This window comes from Schistocerca cancellata, chromosome 3 (assembly GCF_023864275.1).
Source record: "Schistocerca cancellata isolate TAMUIC-IGC-003103 chromosome 3, iqSchCanc2.1, whole genome shotgun sequence".
Taxonomy (NCBI): domain Eukaryota; kingdom Metazoa; phylum Arthropoda; class Insecta; order Orthoptera; family Acrididae; genus Schistocerca; species Schistocerca cancellata.
This window is the reverse complement of record NC_064628.1, coordinates 99,639,073-99,661,947: the sequence shown is the minus strand read 5'-3', so window position 1 is coordinate 99,661,947 and position 22,875 is coordinate 99,639,073.

Genomic DNA, 22,875 nt, shown 5'->3' with positions numbered 1-22,875 from the left:
AAACTACTTCTCTAGCATTCCACTCTCGAATGGCGTGAGGGATAAAGGAACACCTAAATCTTTCCGTTCGAGCTCTGATTTCTCTTATTTTATTATGATGATCATTTCTCCCTACGTACGTGGGTGTCAACAAAATATTTTAGCATTCGGAAGAGAAAGCTGGTGACTGAAATTACGTAAATACACTCCTGGAAATTGAAATAAGAACACCGTGAATTCATTGTCCCAGGAAGGGGAAACTTTATTGACACATTCCTGGGGTCAGATACATCACATGATCACACTGACAGAACCACAGGCACATAGACACAGGCAACAGAGCATGCACAATGTCGGCACTAGTACAGTGTATATCCACCTTTCGCAGCAATGCAGGCTGCTATTCTCCCATGGAGACGATCATAGAGATGCTGGATGTAGTCCTGTGGAACGGCTTGCCATGCCATTTCCATCTGGCGCCTCAATTGGACCAGCGTTCGTGCTGGACGTGCAGACCGCGTGAGACGACGCTTCATCCAGTCCCAAACATGCTCAATGGGGGACAGATCCGGAGATCTTGCTGGCCAGTGTAGTTGACTTACACCTTCTAGAGCACGTTGGGTGGCACGGGATACATGCGGACGTGCATTGTCCTGTTGGAACAGCAAGTTCCCTTGCCGGTCTAGGAATGGTAGAACGATGGGTTCGATGACGGTTTGGATGTACCGTGCACTATTCAGTGTCCCCTCGACGATCACCAGTGGTGTACGGCCAGTGTAGGAGATCGCTCCCCACACCATGATGCCGGGTGTTGGCCCTGTGTGCCTCGGTCGTATGCAGTCCTGATTGTGGCGCTCACCTGCACGGCGCCAAACACGCATACGACCATCATTGGCACCAAGGCAGAAGCGACTCTCATCGCTGAAGACGACACGTCTCCATTCGTCCGTCCATTCACGCCTGTCGCGACACCACTGGAGACGGGCTGCACGATGTTGGGGCGTGAGCGGAAGACGGCCTAACGGTGTGCGGGACCGTAGCCCAGCTTCATGGAGACGGTTGCGAATGGTCCTCGCCGATACCCCAGGAGCAACAGTGTCCCTAATTTGCTGGGAAGTGGCGGTGCGGTCCCCTACGGCACTGCGTAGGATCCTACGGTCTTGGCGTGCATCCGTGCGTCGCTGCGGTCCGGTCCCAGGTCGACGGGCACGTGCACCTTCCGCCGACCACTGGCGACAACATCGATGTACTGTGGAGACCTCACGCCCCACGTGTTGAGCAATTCGGCGGTATGTCCACCCGGCCTCCCGCATGCCCACTATACGCCCTCGCTCAAAGTCCGTCAACTGCACATACGGTTCACGTCCACGCTGTCGCGGCATGCTACCAGTGTTAAAGACTGCGATGGAGCTCCGTATGCCACGGCAAACTGGCTGACACTGACGGCGGCGGTGCACAAATGCTGCGCAGCTAGCGCCATTCGACGGCCAACACCGCGGTTCCTGGTGTGTCCGCTGTGCCGTGCGTGTGATCATTGCTTGTACAGCCCTCTCGCAGTGTCCGGAGCAAGTATGGTGGGTCTGACACACCGGTGTCAATGTGTTCTTTTTTCCATTTCCAGGAGTGTAGATCACGCCGCAAAGAAAACCGCCTTTGTTTCACTGAGTGCCACCCCAATTCGCGTATCATATCAGTGACACTCTCACCCCTATTGCGCGATAACACGAAACGGGGCTGTCCTTCTTTGCACTTTTTCGATGTCTTCCGTCAATCCTACCTGGTAAGGATCCCACACCGCACGACAATATTGCAGCGGAGGGCGGAGAAGTGTAGGCTGTCTCTTTTCAGAGTTTGTCTCATCTTCTAAGTGTTCTGCCAACAAAGCGGTGTCTTTGTTTCGCCTTCCCCACAATATTATCTATGTAGTCTTTCCAATTTAAGTTGCTCGTAATTGTAATTCCTAGGTATTTAGTCGAATTGACAGCCCTTAGATTTAAATGGCTCTCAGCGCTATAGGACTTGACATCTGAGGTCATCAGTCCCCTAGAAGTTAGAACTACTTAAACCTAACTAACGTAAGGACCTCACACACATCCGTGCCCGAGGCAGGATTCGAACTTGCGACCGTAGCAGTCGCGCGGTTCCAGACTGAAGCGCCTAGAACCGCTGGGCCACACCGGCCGGCGCCCTTAGATTTGTGCGATTTATCGTATACCCAAAATTTATGGGATTTCTTTTAGTACCCATAAGTATGACCTCACACTTTTCTTTGTTTAGTGCCAATTGACACTTTTTACACCACACATAAATTCTCTCTAGATCATTTTGTAATTGGAATTGATCGTCTAATGATTTTACTAGACGGTAAATTACAGCGTCATCAGCAAACAATCTAAGGGGGCGGCTCATATTATCACCTAGATCACTTATGTAAATCAGGAACAGCAGAGGGCCTATGACACTACGTTGCGGAACGCCAGGCATCACTTCTGTTCTACTCAATGATTTACCGTCTATCACTACGAACTGTGACCTATCTGAGAGGAAATCAGGAATCCAGTCACACAACTGAGACGGTACTCCATATGAACGCAATTTGATTAATAATCGCTTGTGAGGAACGGTATGTGACCGCTAATAATTTCTCTTATTTTATTAAACAATAGGGGAACACAGCGGAAACATTCCACTCTTGCTGTACGAAATGTACAGTAAAAAATATAGGGTCGGTACTGATATAGAGAAGTGTCTTCTCGATTATTCAGCCTCTTCACAGCAACGCAGTTTGACTGGATGACCATAATTTTGTGGTGAAAGCAAGCTTCTTTCGTTTCCCATGCTGCCCTGAGAGCACTGTAGCATCTCGGTCTTTGGTGTTCATGCATAAAAGGAAAAATGTCATAGTTATTCTCTGAGGATGTCACTGGTAGCAGAACACGCTCTGTCCTCAGCTAGGCCAGGCACCTGCTCTGCCCACAAAAGTGCAAATCAGGCCGCAACCTCATTTTATCGAAAATTGCCCATCTCCGTCGGAAGGTTGTCTCTCCTATTGAGATTCACTGACTGCCGTCTGCCAGCAACAGGACCCTAAGACCAAACCAAGAGGGGACTTCCCCAGAGCGAAAAACGCAAAGCTTTCCTCAACAGCCCATACTTATAGTAATCTCGATAAAATAACCTTTTCGTGTCCATTCGACAGAGTGGTCCTAAATTAGTCCAGTACGTTATTCGTTTTACGTGTCCCAGATTAGTCCAGTACGTTATTCGTTCGACCAATATGTATTAACAGTGATGGTAAGACGCAAAGAAGAACCAGTACTCCATCAGAGAGATCACCGTCCTGGCCCCGCACTGACTACTACCGCCACGTAGAGGCGCGCTACTCAACCACTGCTGGAGTACTGACTCTTCTTCGTATTTTACTGTTCCTGTTAATAGATACCGGTAAAACTAATATCACACTAGAATAATCTGGGTGTTGTCTATCGAATGGGCGCATAAAATTCCCTATTAAAAATCATTATGTTTTAAATGGGGAACAACCCGACGCATTCCGCCGACGATGGGAGTCGTATGAAAGATGTGACGAGCAGAATTTGTTTGGGCTGACACCAGGTACAAGTTGCCAAAATGAAATTGCAAATATCTGCCGAGACACCAGAGAAAATGCGCATGACGACCCAAACGGGACACACCGAGTAAAATAAGTACTTTATTTTTGGAATGCAGTTTACAGTATGGTGTCGGAGCATGCCAATTGTAGGCCCATATGCATCTAAGCTCTGAAACTTTTCAAGACAGAATAACGATTTTTCTATTAAACATTCATCTCTTATACATTTTATAATGGAATGAGGGAAAGAAACCAGGCTGATGAAATTGAAACCAGCGAGCGGAAGTCTTTGGACTTTCACGATCTTTACACTAGACATTATTGCTATCGCAAGCTTCTGAGATTACACCACAAACCTTTGCTTACTGTGCGCTCTTCTGTGGAGGTTTCACAATTACGAAACAGTGACTGACGAACGTATGGCACTTAGCTATATCTTGCTGGAAATAGTAGTACTGCTTATCATGTTCTTTCATCTGAGAGTACAATTTGAAGATTCGAAGAACAATGGGCTCCAAACAGACCTCAGCTTTTTTATCGTGGAGTTTTCCAGTAAACTAGTAGTGTTTACTCTGACTATTCATGTGGGCAGAAACTTAGAAACAAAAATCTTCTTCACTCATAAAACATTTGCCGGATCAAGTTTAACATCCACTTTTCTCTTAAGGAACTACTCCAAATACGTAGTTTTGGTTTTTGGTAGTAGGATCTTAGGAACGGATTAACAAATGTGAATTTAACACCTGTCTGTTGTGAAAGCCGTCTGACAGCATTTTTTGGGCAAGCTCTAAATTCCCCGAAAAATGTTTGCAACCGCTTCTGGAGTTCGATCTGAAAGCCTACAGTTTCACTTCGAAATGAAGTTGCCTCCAGTGGACTGCCATTTTGTTGCCAATTTCTAAATATTTCTCTTTTGGGGAGTATTGGAGTTAAGCGATTGTTAAAAAAAAATTCATGAGTTTTTCAAATGAGCCAGTACGGTCAAGAGAATATCTGAAAAACTCAGAGAATGACGAAAAGACATTCACAGCAACAACTGAAGCTTTGTCCATTAATCACGCCCGTCACGTGATTCGAAGATCAGGCAAATCGAAAAACAGAAAAACCACAGCGTGTTATTATAGAGTGTGGCTGCTCTTATTTTGGACATTGTATACAATTTCATTCACTACTAGCAAATGGTCCATTGTACGAATGTCTTGTATATTCCAAATAGGAGACTGAGAAATGTACCGTTTTTATGTCTTGTCTGTCACCTTTTCTTTGAAGTGCAACTGACACTATTGTTTCAATTTTGAGCAACTTTCCTTCTCCGCAGACACCATATAAACAATTTCGGAAGTCCTTTCCTTTATTATCTCCCCTCAAGTCCTATCTCGAAATCTAGCAGAAAATCCAAAGGAGTTCTGGTCGTATGTAAATATACCAGCTGCAAGACACAGCCAATACCTTCACTGCGTAATGGCAATAGAAACGTTACCGACGATGGCGACACGAAATCGGAGTCGCTAAACACGGTTTTCTGAGATTCCAACGTCTAACAAGATGCAATAAATATTGCTCAAATCAAAAACCGTTGGAAACATGAATTATTTGGAAGTGGGTACCCTAGCTGTAGCGAAGCAGCTTACGTCAGTTACTAAAGTCAAGTATTCCACTCCAGACTGTTTACATTTAGACTCATTTAGGAGTATGCTGATGGTGTAGTACCACTTTCATCAATCATACAGAAAAGATCGCTCGACAAAAGATCCGCACTAAAATCGGGGAAAGTTGCACAGGTCGCACCAGTGCACAAGAAAGGACGTAAAAGTAATCCGCTGAATTATAGACCCGTATCATTGATATCGATTTTCTGAATGCTTTTGGAACACATACTGTTTACAACGGAATGAAATGTCTCGAAGAAAACGACGTACTTACTCACACACGGATTTGGGCAATATCGTTCTTGTGAAACATATCTGGCTCTTTATTCGTATGAAGTAATGAGCGCTGGTGACAAGAGATCGGAAGTTGATTCCATATTTATAGACTTCCAGAAAGTTTTTTGACACGATTCCTCACAATTGGCTTCTAATAAAGTTGTGTATCCAAAACTATGGTCTCAGATGTGCGACTACATTCGTGATTTTCCTGTCAGAAAGGCAACAGCTCGTAACAATTGACGGGAAGTCATGTAGTGAAACCGAAGGTAGTTTTATAGGACCTCTGCTGTGCTTAATCTATAAAAACAATGTAGAAGACGATCTGAGGAGCCCTTTTAAATTGTTTGCAGTGATGTTTTCGTTTACGTCCCACGTACGTAAGGAGGAAAAAATCATAGTAATAAAATAAATCGGAGCTCGCACGGAAATACTGAGGTGTTAATTTTTTTGCATGTGCTACTCGAGCGTGGAACAATTGAGAAATAGGGAGAAAGTGGCTCGATGAACCTTCTGCCAAAGACTTAACTGTGAACTGCACAGCGACAGCGATCATTTAAATGTAGATATAATCAATTCTATTGAAACACCGACATCTCCAAGCGCCTTACCTTTCTACATATCTCGAAGTGATATGGACAAATAATGTACTATTGCTGCCAAAATTCCCCGTGTTCATTATTAACCATCTGTGTTTCTGTTTCGTGTCTTCAACTATACAAACATCTCTAGACAACTTCTAATGCTGTACTTATCTCTCTGTTCTTAGGTTCTGTGCCTTCCTGACGAGTTGTGAAACCTATCGAATATAAGTTTCGGTTTTCTCACACTTCTATTGTTTTTAATTTTTTATGTTATTACCTTCTCATTGTTTCACCCTATATCCTCTCAAAAATACATTTGACTTCACATGAAAAGCTACAGAAAACAAAATCAGTATGTACGGAGTGTAATATAAACCCAAAGCCTGTCCAATAAACATCCAGTTACTAATCGCAGGACTAGGTCGCCCGGAAACTAACGAGGACACTACGTTCTATTTGATTACGCCCTGTTTAGGGCGCAGACAAGAGCTGGTATGGACCGGTCGTCATTGACACTATTTCTAGACGAGACACTGACACTATTTCTGGAATGTTTGACCTCCCAACGACACTATAATGTGGCCTAGGACGTGACGCGCCAAGAAAAATAATGGACGGCCGGTCACGACGCTAAGTATTACAGGCAGTTACGCGCGGCACTAAAAGGATAGACCGAATTTCGTATAATTAAGTGGTTTGATAGCAGCTCCAGATAGGCCGAAGAGACTAGCATTAAAGGCGCGTTGTACTTATCTGCACCAATGATCAGCGGACATTACAAGGCACACCACAGTTTCCTGAATACAAAATTGTTACACGACAATGTTTTCACTGCGTCAGCCGTTACAATTAAGGCGAGCTGTCATGAGATACAGATCGGGTTTTCAGAACAATCGAAGTTGCGAGGCACTGGGTCCGGAAGGAGTGGGGTTCAAATCTGTTTTCCTGTCTTCCAGATACAGTCTACCGTGGTTTCCGTAAATCATTTATGACCAAATCCGGCATAGTTGCTCTGAAAAAGCCGGCCGAGGTGGCCGAGTGGTTCTAGGCGCTTCAGTCTGGAACCGTGCGACCGCTGCGGTCGCAGGTTCGAATCCTGCCTCGGGCATGGACGTGTGTGATGTCCTTAGGTTAGTTAGGTTTAAGTAGTTCTAAGTTCTAGGGGACTGATGACCTCAGCAGTTAAGTCCCATAGTGCCCAGAGCCATCTGAACCATCCGTCTGCTCTGATAAGGGTACGACCGATTAAGTTTCCCAATATGTTCTTCAGTTCCAAGATGTGTTGGCCTCGCCGTCAACAAGTCGTTGAAACTTAATAAGCCAGCCTTTTCTTCTGGGTTCAAAACATGCTGGAACCGCTCTCGTTTAGCGACTCTAGACTTAGCGATAAGACATCTACATCTTCATCTACATGGATACTCCGCAAATCACATTTAAGTGCATGGCAGAGGGTTCATCGAACCACCTTCACAATTCTCTATTATTCCAATCTCGTACAGCGCGGAAAGAATGAACACCTATATCTTTCCGTACGAGCTCTGATTTCCCTTACTTTATTTTGGTGATCGTTCCTCCCTATGTAAGTCGGTGTCAGCAAAATATTTTCGCATTCGGAGAAGAATGTTGGTGATCGGAATTTCGTGAGAAGATTCCGTCACAACGAAAAACGCCTTTCTTTTAATGCCGGCCGGGGTGGCCGAGCGGTTCTAGGCGCTACAGTCTGGAACCGCGCGACCGCTACGGTCGCAGGTTCGAATCCTGCCTCGGGCATGGGTGTGTGTGATGTCCATAGGTTAGTTAGGTTTAAGTAGATCTAAGTTCTAGGGGACTGATGACCTCAGAAGTTAAGTCTCATAGTGCTCAGAGCCATTTTTCTTCTAATGATGTCCAGCCCAAATCCTGTATCATTTCTGTGACACTCTCTCCCATATTTCGCGATAATACAAAACGTGCTGCCTTTCTTTGAACTTTTGCGACGTACTCCGTCAGTCCTATCTGGTAAGGATCCCACACCGCACAGCAGTAATCTAAAAGAGGACGGACAAACGTGGTATAGGCAGTCTCCTTAGTAGGTCTGTTACATTTTCTAAGCGTCCTGCCAATAATACGCAGTCTCTGGTTAGCCTTCCCCACAACATTTTCTATGTGTTCCTTCCAATTTAAGTTGTTCGTAATTGTAATACCTAGGTATTTAGTTGAATTTACGGCCATTATATTTGACTGATTTACCATCTAACCGAATTTTGACGAGTTCCTTTTAGCACTCATGTGGATGACCGCACATTTTTCGTTATTTATTTCAACTGCCGCTTTTCGCACCATTCCGATATTTCTTCTAAATCGTTTTGCTGTTTGTTTTGATCTTCTGATGACTTTATTAGTCGATAAACGACAGCGTCATCTGCAAACAACCGAAGACGGCTGCTCAGATTCTCTCCCAAATCGTTTATATACATAAGGAACAGCAAAGGGCCTATGACACTACCTTGGGGAACGCCTGAAATCACTTCTGTTTTACTCGACGACTATCCGTCACTTACTAAGAAATGTGACCTCTCTGACAGGAAATCGCAAATCCAGTCACATAACTGAGACGATAATCCATAAGCAAGCAATTTCAGTATGAGCCGCTTGTGTGGTACAGTGTCAAATCTAGAAATACAGAATTGATCTGAAATCCCTTGTCAATAGCACTCAACACTTCATGTGAATAAAGAGATAGTTGTGTTTCACAGGAACGATGTTTTCTAAACTCATGTTGACTGTGTGTCAATAGACAGTTTTCTTCGAGGTAAATCATAATATTCGAACACAATATATGTTCTAAAATCCTGCTGCATATCGACGTTAACTATATGGGCCTGTAATTTAGTGGATTACTCCTACTACCTTTCTTGAATAATGGTGTGATCTGTGCAACTTCTTTTTGCGTGAGGTTAGGTTGGAAACTTGTAATACACTATTACCACTCCTCTCCATAACTCTTTCTCCAGGCAGCCAGTCATATATGTGACTTCAACAGCATATTGAGAAACGGGTTATGAAGGATTTAATTGGTGACAGACAATTAATGATGACTCACAGAATGTATAATTTATTATTGCTATTGTTCTTTCTCCAAAAACCAGTTCGATCTACACTTTGACTTAGGAAATTCGCGTGTACCGCAACACTCAATGAATTTCTTCACACTGAGACTTTTTCTATATTGCAATCGCGGTACATTAAACACAACACAATCTCTAGATGGTTGAAATTTCATCGCCGTTATCGAAACAAAAGAGCTGCCGACCAACTGGAACTAATTTCGACATTTCTAAAGTCTTTTCAGTAACACGCAAGAATTCGGAGCGATCACCAGTGAAGGCTATTAAAGGGCAATCTTCAACAATATTCTTTTACAGTCTGTCTAGCAGCCCTGCACTCGCACTTGGTAGAAGCTTTTCTTCTCACAAGCACAACGAGTCATTACACCTACCACATGTTATTCGTATTCTACTCAGGGTACACTAAATTTTTCGAGGTGTGTCGATTCCGGGTGCTGTGGTGGTGAAGCAAGAGATATTATGGAAATAGGGCGGTGCCTGTTCGGTCCACTCCTCTTTCCAGCAATCAACGAGGTTTATAACACTGCAACATGCATTTACGTAGCTCATTCAAACAAATACCAAGTTTGGCTTAGTACGTACGATGCCCCAACAGAACAATCAGTCCTGTCACGGAAAAGCCACGTATAACACTACCGTCTACTACTGCTGTACCATAACCTTAAAGCTGGAAGCAGGTTGTGTAATAAAACTATTTTATTAAAGCAATTATGGTACAACGCAACAGAGCAGTGTTACCCTCTGGGAGGAATTTTATTATGTTGACCGTGTTATACCTAATGGAAGTGGCTTATCGGAAAATGAAAGTCAGAATTACGTAAATATTCGAACAGTAACAAACAATATTTTTGCCTAGCTATACTGTTTAAAGAATAAGGAAAACGGTCGCCAGCCTAATTAGGCAAGAGAAAGATTAACGTTCTCGCTTAAGCAAGTTGGTATAAGTAACTATAACGGACAAACACAACCTAGACTTGGCCACACGCGAGTGCAATGAACTTTGACACATACATATGTTTTAAGATCGAAGCTAACAACTGGAGCAGCACAAACTATTTGCAAAAATATAACAGATACCGAAACACACTCTTACTTTCAGGGCTTGTTCAAACTGAACGTTCTTTATAACATTGCTATTAACATTCACTGCAGGATCATAAATTGGACATAGGTTAAGTCTCTATCAGTTAAATACTTTACTATTTAAAATGAAAGTTAATTGGAATCCACTAACAGGTTGTTTCTCACTATCATTTGAATAAAGAAATTATGGTTTTCATAATTAGTGGTCTTTCCGTTACTTGTTACCGAGCATTAACACAATAGACAAACTGTGGATCCTGTTATACTATTAATATGCACTTCTAATACACAAGAGAGACAAACACTTAGAAAACATGAGTATATAACGTTTCACAACTGCAGTTTTCCACTTTTACTACAGTGAGACACAAAATTAACATATATGTAAGATACTGACTCACCTTCTGCGATTTACATCAGGCAGTAATGTGATCATTTACTAAGCAAAACTTTATAAGCCTCAGTCTTAAGAACTTTTAATTTTGAAGTTGGCAACAACACTTTAATAAGCAGTTTTAATAGGAAAATTATTTTCAGTAAGCGTCATTTACTTTAACTCACTCTCTTGCCACATTAACTTTAACTTTCTTTTTACTATGTTCAAGAGGTATTAATTAGCAAAACACTGGCCTTTAATGTTCTTTCAGTAGGGACACTCGGTACTCACTTTAGTTCAAACGGAGAGGAACCTGACAGGTGTTATGATAAGGAAAAAATTAAGGTAGGTACATAAATTCAGTTATAAGTTACCTTATATTTGTGCACACTAAATCGCCCAATTAGCTGATCCTTCACTGTACATTATTATAGTACTCCTTTACAGTGATTGCGCAATGTGGTGGCAACTGCATGTTGGTAGGCGGATTTGCAGACATAATTTCTGGACTCTGGCTCTTCTTGGTGGCGATGATGAATACCAATTCCAGAATCGTTCCAGCTATTTATCCATCCACCCGAGGGATTGGAAAGCCTCTCTCGGAACCAGGACAATATGCCACCTTTACATGGCAGTGCACAGTTTGACAGCTCGTCCCCGACTGACTCTTGGTTCCACCTTTTCTACTTAGGCCAACCACAATTTGCGCGCGCTACACAGTTCCGTTCCCGAGGGGAACCACAACAACTTTTACATACAGAATAACTAAGAACCCTAAGTGAGGATCAGCAGTTTACATAACAGCAAACAAACATTTTAAATAAAACATAATATTTGCACATATTGACAGTTCTACAAAAAATTATTCACACAGAAATTACAATTATATATAGTAAGTTTTGTTCCCTCCAAATGGGACAAAGAATTTAAATGACAAATATACTACATTGCATAGAATCAAATCATGACATCAAAGTTTTACAAGGAAAGGAGTAAACAATTTTGTGTTATCGATTCAATAGAACACATTTACAGATACTCAATGATGTAACGTTAAATGAAACAAAAGCAAAATAAATCAGTACAGCATCAGAGCTATGGTGTTACAGGTTGAATCCAATTTTATACAGAATTACTGAGCTCTTTATGAGAGGACATCTAAAACGCAATGTGGTTCCCTTACGGTCGGGGATGTCCTGATAGTTTTGTAGAATAAGGTTGTTCTTGACCTTTTGAGTTGACTTCTCTCGTCGCAGATGGAACTTAGTGCAGGTAGCCAGTATGTTGAGGTCGCATTTACCGTGCATGTAAAAGGCACATAGTTTGTATTGGACATCGATGCGACTAGTGCGCGTATTGTTGAGCCAAACTGGTGCACACTATATTGCTACCATATAGTCTGGAGCTCAAGCTGAGGTATTTAGCCTGGTACCTGAAGACCCATTTGAAGAGCTGGCAAGTTTTTGCAAGATCTTGTTACGAGTTCTATGTTTGAAAGCTGTGGTGACATGTGATTCTTGAAGCTCAATGATCTATGCAGAGTGACACCCAAATATTTTGGATGTTACTGTTCGACAGTAGTATATTCTCAAAGTAAGTAATTAGTTCTCCTGTGGCTAACTTGCACTGGGTTATAGTCTCCAACGGTGAGAGCATTTCCCAACAACTTTTAGGTCCTTCGCCAAGATGTCCTCGGTTGCCTCTATATCTACACAACTTACTGTCACGCCCCAATCGTGGGCATATAGAAACTTCCGTGAGGTGGTTTCAACGTAGCAACAATGTACAGGCAGAGTAACAGGGGAGATAGAACAGATCCATGCAGTAGTCCATTGTTCAGCTGAGTGTTCAGTCTATTTCCCATGTTCACTTGGAAGCGTCTATCAGAAAGCATGGCATTGACCAATCTAATGACTGTAAGGAATCACTTTCATAAGTTTAATATCATGCCCTGTCTCCACACTGTGTCTACGCTGCCATAAGGTCGATAAGTACAGCTTATTTTTTCAGTTGTTTTTGGTAGTCTGCTTCCAAGAACGTTGTTTGTGAGAGAACTTAACCTGAGCAGATTCGATGAGGCCGAAATGCCTATTTTTCAATTCGAATGTGGTTAAGTATCTCAGGGCTAATCCTGTTATAAAGTAATCTTTCCAAAGGTTTGTAAATCATGCTAAGAAGTGCAGTATAAATTTTCGGGGAATCTTTTTTTTCCTGTTTGATGGTGATGATCTTAGCTTTGTTGAGTTGGTGGGGAACATTGCCTTTCTGCAAGATATCGGTGAAAATCATGGAAAGTCGCTCCCTTGTGTAGATACGGAAATGAATGAGAAATTGGCTTTACTTAATTTCATTTAATGAAGAGCCACTGTGATCTCTTCCACTCTAAAGAGGAGCGAGTAGTTGGTGTTTGTGTTACAGACTGCTTTCACGGTCTTGAGTTCTTTTTAACCTTAATTGTATGGCCTATGTCTTGTGGAGCTCCAGGCTGACATGATTAGTGTACACTGGGTGATATGAAGTCCCATATACGGTCGAGTGGGCTTCTAACCCCTAGCTTTTCTACTCGACGTCTTAAAATCCAAGTCTTCAACGGTCTTAGCTCACTTTTCGCGTCTAGCAGTATCGATGTTGTGAAGTAGTTCACTTGCTCTCCCGCGATCTCCGCATTCCTGTACTGATAACTGCCTTAGCAAACGCTTGGTAATTCCTAATTGGCGTATCCATCGTATGCGTTAGTTTCATGGTTAGTTTAAGGGGTGGCCGGATTCCATTTCTGTCGCCCCCCCCCCCCCCCCCCTCCGCAACGGATTGTGAACCCCAGCTGTCTCCGTTTAGTGCCATACATGTGAAAGAGAACGAAAGTTTGTTAGATGTTTGCGAATCGCGTAACCGGAACTGAACTTAACTTGGATACCAGCCCGGTATTTACCTACTGGAAAGTCGGAAAACGGCCTACTAACCACATCCAGCTTGATCTGTACACCGACCTCGTCGTTACTCTGCCGGTCGGATTTTTCGATCTGGGACAGGCGCACTTCTCCGTCCCGCAAGTTGTGTTTAACACGTGCTGCTATCCGAGCGGGTATCCCACAGAAAGCGGTGCAATATGCAGTTATAAAATTCTTTGTCAGTCTACCCAAAGAAATAAAATATCTAACTGATAGCAGCAGTGTTTTTATACAAACATGTTTTGCCTTCACAATTAATGAAAAAATCTATTATTTATATAAATATGGCTAAATACTGGCTATCATCGATCGTACAGATGGCGAATGGGATATGTTATGCCATGCCTGCTCGACCTGTTCAAGCAGTATGTAGCCATATATATACCACTGGCCAATAAAATTGCTACACCAAGAAGAAATGCAGATGATAAACGGGTATTCATTGGACAAATATATTATACTAGAACTGACATATGATTACATGGGTGTTGTGTGATATCCTTAGGTTAGTTAGGTTTAAGTAGTTCTAAGTTCTAGGGGACTGATACCCATAGATGTTCATAGTGCTCAGAGCCATTTTGTGATTACATTTTAACGCAGTTTGGGTGCATAGGTCCTGAGAAATCAGTACCCAGAATAACCACCTCTGGCCGTAATAACGGCCTCGATACGCCTGGGCATTGAGTCAAACAGAGCTTGGATGGCGTGTACAGGTACAGCTGCCCATGCAGCTTCAACACGATACCACAGTTCATCAAGAGTAGTCACTGGCGTATGGTGACGAGCCCGTTGCTCGGCCACCATTAACCAGACGTTTTCAATTGGTGAGAGATCTGGAGAATGTGCTGGTCAGGGCAGCAGTCGAACATTTTCTGTATCCAGAAAGGCCCGTACAGGACCTGCAACATGCTAGCGTGCATTATCCTGCTGGAATGTAGGGTTTCGCAGGGATCTAATGAAGGGTAGAGTCACGGGTCGTAACACATCTGAAACGTAACGTCCACTGTTCAAAGTGCTGTCAGTGGGAACAAGAGGTGACCGAAACGTGTAACCAATGGCAACCCATAACGTCACGCCGGGTGATACGCCAATATGGCGATGACGAATACACGCTTCCAATGTGAGTTCACCGCTATGTCGCCAATCACGGATGGACCATCATGATGCTGTAAACAGAACCTGGATTCATCCGAAAAAATGACGTTTTGCCATTCGTGCACCCAGGTTCGTCGTTGAGTACACCATCGCAGGCGCTCCTGTCTGTGATGCAGCGTAAAGGGTAACCGCAGCCACGGTCTCCGTGCTATTAGTCCATGCTGCTGCAAACGTCGTCGAACTGTTCGTGCAGATGGTTCTTATCTTGCAAACGTTCCTATGTGTTGACTCAGGGATCGAGACGTGGCTGCACGATCAGTTACAGCCATGCGGATAAGATGCCTGTCATCTCGACTGCTAGTGGTACGAGACCGTTGGGATCCAGCACGGTGTTCCGTATTGCCCTCCTCAACCCACCGATTCCATATTCTGCTAACAGTCATTGGATCTCGACCAACGCGAGCAGCAATGTCGCGATACGATAAACCGCAATCGCGGTAGGCTACAATCCGACCTTTATCAAAGTCGGAAACGTGATGGTACGCATTTCCCCTCGTTACAGGAGGCATCACAACAACGTTTCACCATTCAACGCCGGTCAACTGTGTGTATGAGAAATCGGTTGGAAACTTTCCTCATGTCAGCACGTTGTAGGTTTCGCCACCGGCGCCAACCTTGTGTGAATGCTCTGAAAAGCTAATCATTTGCATATCACAGCATCTTCTTCCTGTCGGTTAAATTTCGCATCTGTAGCAAGTCATCTTCGTGGTGTAGCAAGCGTTTATTGTGCAGTGCATATGGAGTACATGAAATGATTAGATTTACAGACCAATAGCACAAGCGGTTCTGAGGTACCACGAATCGTCCCACACTAAAAACTATATATTAGTATGTGGTGTAGTTTTCACCGGCACAATGCAGACGCTAACTTTGACATACAGTCGATCGTACAGATGGAGAGTACTTTCCTGGGATATGTTATGCCACGCCCGCTCGACCTGTTCAGGTAGTTCTGTAAGAATTGTTGGTTGACAGGCCGCACGAGTCACTTCACCCCCAATCATATCCCAGACGTGCTTGATTGGAGACCAGAGATCATACTGGTCAAGGAAGTTGCTGCACGTCTTTCAGAGCACGTTGAGTTTCATGGGCAGTGTATGAGAGACCATTATCATGTTGGAAAAACACATCACCTTTCTATTGCAAGAATGGCGAAAGCACGGGTCTAACATCATTCCGCACGTACGATGGTTAGCGTCCACTCCAAAAACACCGAAGGTGAACGAGAGTTGTAGCTCATGGCACTGCAGATCATAAGGTCAAGGACGGGGTCAGTGAGTCTTGGACGAATGCTCTCTACCTGACAGTGCTCACGAGGTCTTAGTCGTACGCGCCAACGACCATCGTCCATCGCTTGAGTGCAGACAGTATCTGCTTCCATCACTGAAGACCACGGCTCACCATTCCCGGTGATCCTCTGACAGCCCCACTCGGGCCGTGACCGCCGATGCTGTGACGCGATTGGAAGACGGCCTGTAGTCCCATAGCTAATTCGCAGTTCGCAACAGTTCACGTCAACACTTGTGGGCTCGTAAGCCCTGTTACCTGTGCTGTAGTAGCCGTGCGATGTGCCACTGCTGCCTTTACAATGCGAAGATTCTGGAGCATGTCTTCCTGCATGGACGTCCAGAACCTCGTCTACGGGTGTGAGGATGTTCATGTGACCACTGATACCAGCATCGTTGCACGACTGACGTAGCACGTGCAACTCCGAAAGGATTATCCCGCCAATCTAAAGGCCACACTTTGATCACTTTCGACTCGCTCATTTGGCTGTAGGAAGCGCGACTGCACCTCTGTGGCATGGTTGACTGCTTGCTTCACATGTTTGCACCGTGTAACGCCGGAAATGCATATCCTCCTATTTCCATCTATTGTACTTGTGGTGTCTCCGCCAGACACCACACTTGCTAGGTGGTAGCCTTTAAATCGGCCGCGGTCCGTTACTATACGTCGGACCCGCGTGTCGCCACCATCAGTGATTGCAGACGGAGCGCCGCCACACGGCAGGTCTAGAGAGACTTCCTAGCACTCGCCCAGTTGTACAACCGACTCTGCTAGTGATGGTTCACTGACAAAATACGCTCTCATTTGCCGAGACGATAGTTAGCATATCCTTCAGCTACGTCATTTGCTACGACCTAGCAAGGCGCCATTACCAGTTACTATTGATACTGTGAATCACGTACCATCAAGAGCGACGTTCACCATTAATGGATTAAAGTTAGGTATTCCACCAGCTACGTCAGTTTTTTTCTAAATTCTAATTTCCTTGTCCTGTTCCAGACCTCACGCCAGCCTGCGTGAGCTAAAACGCGTGCCTTTTGGCTTCCTCTAGTAACACGGTGTTGGCTCTCCTGCCAACCACAACAGTACTATAAATTTTTTCCTTATTTTGTTACCTGAAGATATGACATTTCTGTGTTTTTATATATTGTAATTGTTTTACTATATATATATATATATATATATATATATATATATATATATATATATATATATATCGGTGTATAATTGGTTTGTTTTTTAAATATTATTTGTATTTTTAAGCTGGGTCTGGCCTAGGGAAAACTATGCTATCGAACGATTACATCGATAGGTCGTGTGGAGAACCAAAGTGTTTAGGATCTTTGGTAGTGTGAACTCTGTCGCATGGAGCGCGAGCAGAGGGAGTCTGGCTGGAGAAGGGCGGTGGAGCAGGTGTGTTGTGTGACGCTCCAGCGAGTTGCCGCGCTTTCGGGGTTTGGTAGCATGTAATTGCGCTCGACTTGCGATGATACTTTCTGGCACGGTGTCGCGGACGGCAAGCATTAGCTGGCACACATCAAGAGCCCGTTTCGTCTGGTGACCGTGTCGAGAAGAAGGCGCGCCAACATCCAGCTTCTGCAACAGCGACGGCCGACAATGAGTGACTGTCGCCACCTCCTCGATCGACGACTTCAAACTGTTCAATTTGCCTCACAAAATTGCAGCAACGTAGCATGAAGCTTTGTTGCTCGTTGTCCCAATTGCATTACCAAGCAGGGTCCCTTCCTTTTCCGGAATGAACCCGAGTGTCGTTGAAATTCATACGCCAGCATTAAAGTAATATCATTCCATTTCACTGCTTTAATTTCAAAGTTCAGTTAAAGTATTCATAGCTGGCTACAATATTTAGATTACACAAGCAGAAATTAAGAGTGCGAGTTTTGGTACCATATTTTAGCGTACCTGTGACTGCAACTCAGCTTAGTACGTACTAAATTTTACTATTGTTAGTTGTTCAAAATAATTTAATTCAAGTTCAAAGTTAAGTCTATTATTTCTAAATTGCTTAGATTGAAGTTGCTTTTGAGATGATTTTATTTAATTTCGTAGTGCTTCAGAGACAAAGTTCACTATTAATTTCAGTCACTAAATTAACTTTCAATTTTCCGATTTTATTAATTCCTTTGGTAAATTAAGTCAGAGTGTAGCGAAAATTATTACTTCTGACAAACATTCAGTTTTCACACTGCACGTGTCAACCTTCAGTTGCCACGCTTTTAGTGCTAATTATATGTGCATTAACCTTTCTTTTCCAGTTATTATAGTAGTTGTCCATAGGACTGGCGACCGTAATTTTCCCCAAATCTCAAATATCTAATTAACGCCAATTATATGTTAACGTAACGACCGCACATTTACTTTCTTTATTAATTTTACCCATTTCTCAAAATTAATTTTCACCAATTTCATTTGCGTTTTTCCTTTCATTTAGATGTAACCCTTTCCTCCCTCTTTACCGAGAAATTAACTTCGGTGACGATTGCTTTTCCCAAATTTCCATTGGGTGCACGCGGTTTAATTCTTCACTGTCATTAAGGTCGATAAGTGAGGGGGAGGTTACAACCACACTGAACCTTCTGCCTGAAAGCATTCCCTATTAAAGGGTAGAAACAGATGGCGCTCTGGTAGCTATGGCATTACGCTATTTATTGGCGGACGACCATTATCAGTACATCTACTGTCCCCCAGGTGGCATATACCGTCTTAGAAATTAAAACCGTATCTTTCCAGGAGTACCAGTTATTTCCGGCAGTATGAGTATATACCTGAGACAACCAAATTACTCGAAAACGACACATCGTGCTTGAGTAGTCATGACTTCTTCTCTCTTCGAGCTTCCCAAATTCTCTTTATACGTTCACTGTGTTCTCTCTTGCGTTCTTCCGATCATCTTTTTCCCGTTATGTTCTCCGTGTGTTCTTGTTTATGTGCGTGTTTCTTTATGATGTTTCTAAACTGTTCTCTATTGTTTATGTTGTCTTGTATGATTCCCAATTCTTTAATGTCTTCTTCTGCTTCAGTGATCTACTTTCTCTTGGTTTTGCTCTTGTTTACTATCTCAAAGATTTGCCTTGTGAACCTGGTTCTATTCATCCTGCTGATATGTCCATAAAATTTCATCCTTCTCTTTATAATGGTGTCTGTTATTGTTTCTATGTCTTTGTAAATCTCTCTAGTTGCCCTCTTCATCCAAATTCCTTCCCGAAACACTGGTCCATATATTTTCCTCAGAATTTTTCTTTCACGCTTTTCAGTCTCTCTGATCTTCGTGTGACCATGAATCACTGTAGTTTCTGCAGAATAAAGTACTTCCAGTAGGACAACTGTGTTGTAATGCCTGAGTTTCGCAATGACAGAAAAAGATTTCTTATTATAGTGATTCCAAGTGAGCTTATACGCTTTTTGTAATCTTGATATTCTACTTTTACTGGCTATTGAGTTCAGTCCTGATGGCTGGATTATCTCTCCCAGATATCTGAAGTGGGCAACTTGTGCCACTTTCCCGTATTGAGTAGTAATGGGGAGATTATCTATAGGTTTGTTTTCCATATACTGTGTTTTCTCGTAGGAGATTTGTAGTCCATTTTTCTGTGAGGTTTCGTGTAGTTTTTCCAATGCAAGTTTGGCTTCCTCTCTGTTAATTGTTAGAATGGTAAGATCGTCCACGAAAGCCAGACACTTCACCCTGATTCTCTGCTCTTTTTTAATCCCAAGCTGAATTCCTTTTATTTCCTTTTCCCATGTCCTCATAATTTTTTCCAGAACCATATTAAATAGAAGGGGAGACATTTCACCTCCTCGGCGAACACAAGTGTGGACACGAAATGCTTCTGATATATATATATATATATATATATATATATATATATATGCAAACGAACTGGTATAGGCATGAATACTGGTATAGGCATGCGTATTCAATTACAGAGATACGTAAATAGGCAGAATACGGCGTTGCGATCGGCAACGCTTATGTAAGACAACAAGTGTCTGGCGCAGTTGTTAGGTCGATTATTGCTGCTACAATGGCAAGATTTAAGTGAGTTTCGACGTGGTGCTACAGTCGGTGCATGAGCGATGGGGCACAGCATCACCGAGGTAGCGATTAAGTCGGGGTTTCCCCGTACAACCATTTTACTAGTGTACTGTGAATATCAGGAATCCGGCAAAACATCAGATCTCCCACATCGCTGAGGCCTGCAAGAACGGGACCAACGATGACTGAAGAGAATCGCTCAACGTGACTGACGTGCAACCCTTCCGCTGCAGGTTTCAGTGCTAGGCCATCAGCAAGTGTCAGCGTGCGAACCATTCAACGAACATCATCGATATGGGCTTTCGGAGCCTAAGGCCCACTCGTGTACCATTGATGACTGGGCGACACAAAGTTTTACTCCTCGCCTGGGCCCGTCAACACCAACATTGAACTGTTTATGACCGCGAACATGTTGCCTGGTCGGAAGAGTTTCATTAAAAATTGTATCGAGCGGATGGACGTGTACGGATATGGAGACCTCATGACTCCATGGACACTGCGTATCAGCAGGGGACTGTTTAAGATGATGGAGGCTCTGTAATGGTGTGGGACGTGTGCAGTTTGAGTGATATGGGACCCCCTATATGTCTAGATGCGACTCTGGCAGGTGACGCGTACGTAAAGATGCTGTCTGATCACCTGTATACATCCATGTCCATTGTGCATTCCCACGGACTTGGGAAATTCCAGCAGGACAATGCGACACCCCACACATCCAGAATTTCTACGGAGTGGCTCCAGGAACACTCTTCTGAGTTTAAACAGTTCCGCTGGCCACCAAACTCCCCAGACATGAACATCATTCAGCGTACCTGGGATGTCTTGCAACGTGCTGTTCAGAAGAGATCTCCACCCCCTCGTACTGTTACTGATTTGTGGACAGCCCTGCATGATTCATGGTGTCATTTCCCTCCAGCGCTACTTCACACATTAGTCGAGTCCACAAAACACGTCGTGTTACGGCAGTTCTGCGCGCTCGCGGGGGCCCTACACGATATTAGGCAGGTGTACCAGTTTCAAAAACGACAAATAATACCACAAACATTGTGCTAGGTGAAAAGTTAATGTCAGTAAAGGCGACCTCTATCTGTGCTATAAGAGGCCACCTCCTAATCGCCATTGTTGCATTGGCTTTGTATTTTCAAATGGAAACGCCCCATTTTATTGCCTATCCGGATGTTACGCCAAAAAGTACCTACAGTTTATTCAAACCATTGCTTCCCATTAGCGATAGATGGCACTGTAATCGATGTATATCAAGTATGTCTGTTTTGACAATTAATAATCGACGCATCTGATTCTACATTTCACTTACGATGTATATGAAAAAACCTTTGTGTTCTAACTGTTGATATTTATGTTTCAAATTTACTTTTCTGTTGCAAATGTGATTGTACCATACGATACGGTTAGCCATTTGAATGACCGGTTCGAATCTACGTTTGGCGTGATCTAGGAACAACGACGTGGAAATACACACATCAAAAATGTTTTGCGTCACCTCGATTCAGACAGTTCCTGAACGTGTACATAAAATTGGAATAGAGATCAACATAAACATCATTTCCGCCCTTTTTATTGCTCATGGATACCACACATTGCATCTTGTACCACCATACAGCGAGACCTTCAGAGGTGGTGGTCCAGATTGCTGTACAAACTGGTACCTCTGACACTCAGTAGCACTTCCTCTTGCGATGCATGCATGTATTCATCGTGGCACACTATCGACAAGTTCATCCAGATTGTCCCACTCCTCAACGGCAATTCGGCGTAGATGCCTCAGAATGGTTGGTGGGTCACGTCGTCCATAAACAGTCCTTTTCAATCTATTCCAGGCATGTTCGATAGGGTTCATGTCTGGAGAAAATGCTGGCTACTCTGGTCGAGCGATGTCGTTATTCTGAAGGAAGTCATTCACAACATGTGCAAAAAAAAAATGGTTCAAATGGCTCTGAGCACTATGGGACTTAACATCTGTGGTCATCAGTCCCCTAGAACTTAGAACTACTTAAACCTAACTAAGGACATCAAACACATCCATGCCCGAGGCAGGATTCGAACCTGCGACCGTAGCGGCCACGCGGCAACATGTGCAGGTTGGGGGCGCGAATTGTCGTCCATGAAGACAAATGCCTCGCCAATATGCTGTCGATATGGTTGCCCTATCGGTCGGAGGACAGCGTTCACGTATCGTACAATCATTACGGCGCTTTCCATGACCACCAGCGGCGTACGTCGGCCCCACATAATGCCACCCCAAAACAGCAGGGAACCTCCACCTTGCTGCATTCGCTGGACAGTGTGTCTAAGGCGATCGAACCGCGGTATTGACTGTCCAGACATGTTTGAACTACAGATAACACGAGCCGTGTACCTCCTTCCTGCTGGAATGACTGGAACTGATCGGCTGTCGGACCCCCTCCATGCTCATGCGTGGTTGTTTACATCTTCGGGCGGCTTTAGTGACATCTCTGAACAGTCAAAGGGACTGTGTCTGTGATACAATATCTATAGTCAACGTCTATCTTCAGGAGTTCTGGAAACCAGGGTGATGCAAAACTTTTTTCGATGAGTGCAATAGTTTTCTGTTCCCATTGGGATTCTTGTTTTCAGTGAGTTCGCTTGCCTCTTACCACTGAGGTGTTGGATTTCGGTGAGTCCTCTTGGCCCTGACCGTAATCGTAACTGACAATGCATTACATGCACGAATTAATAACTGTATCGAATGGAAGATCGTCAATTTCGAGTATTTATTGTG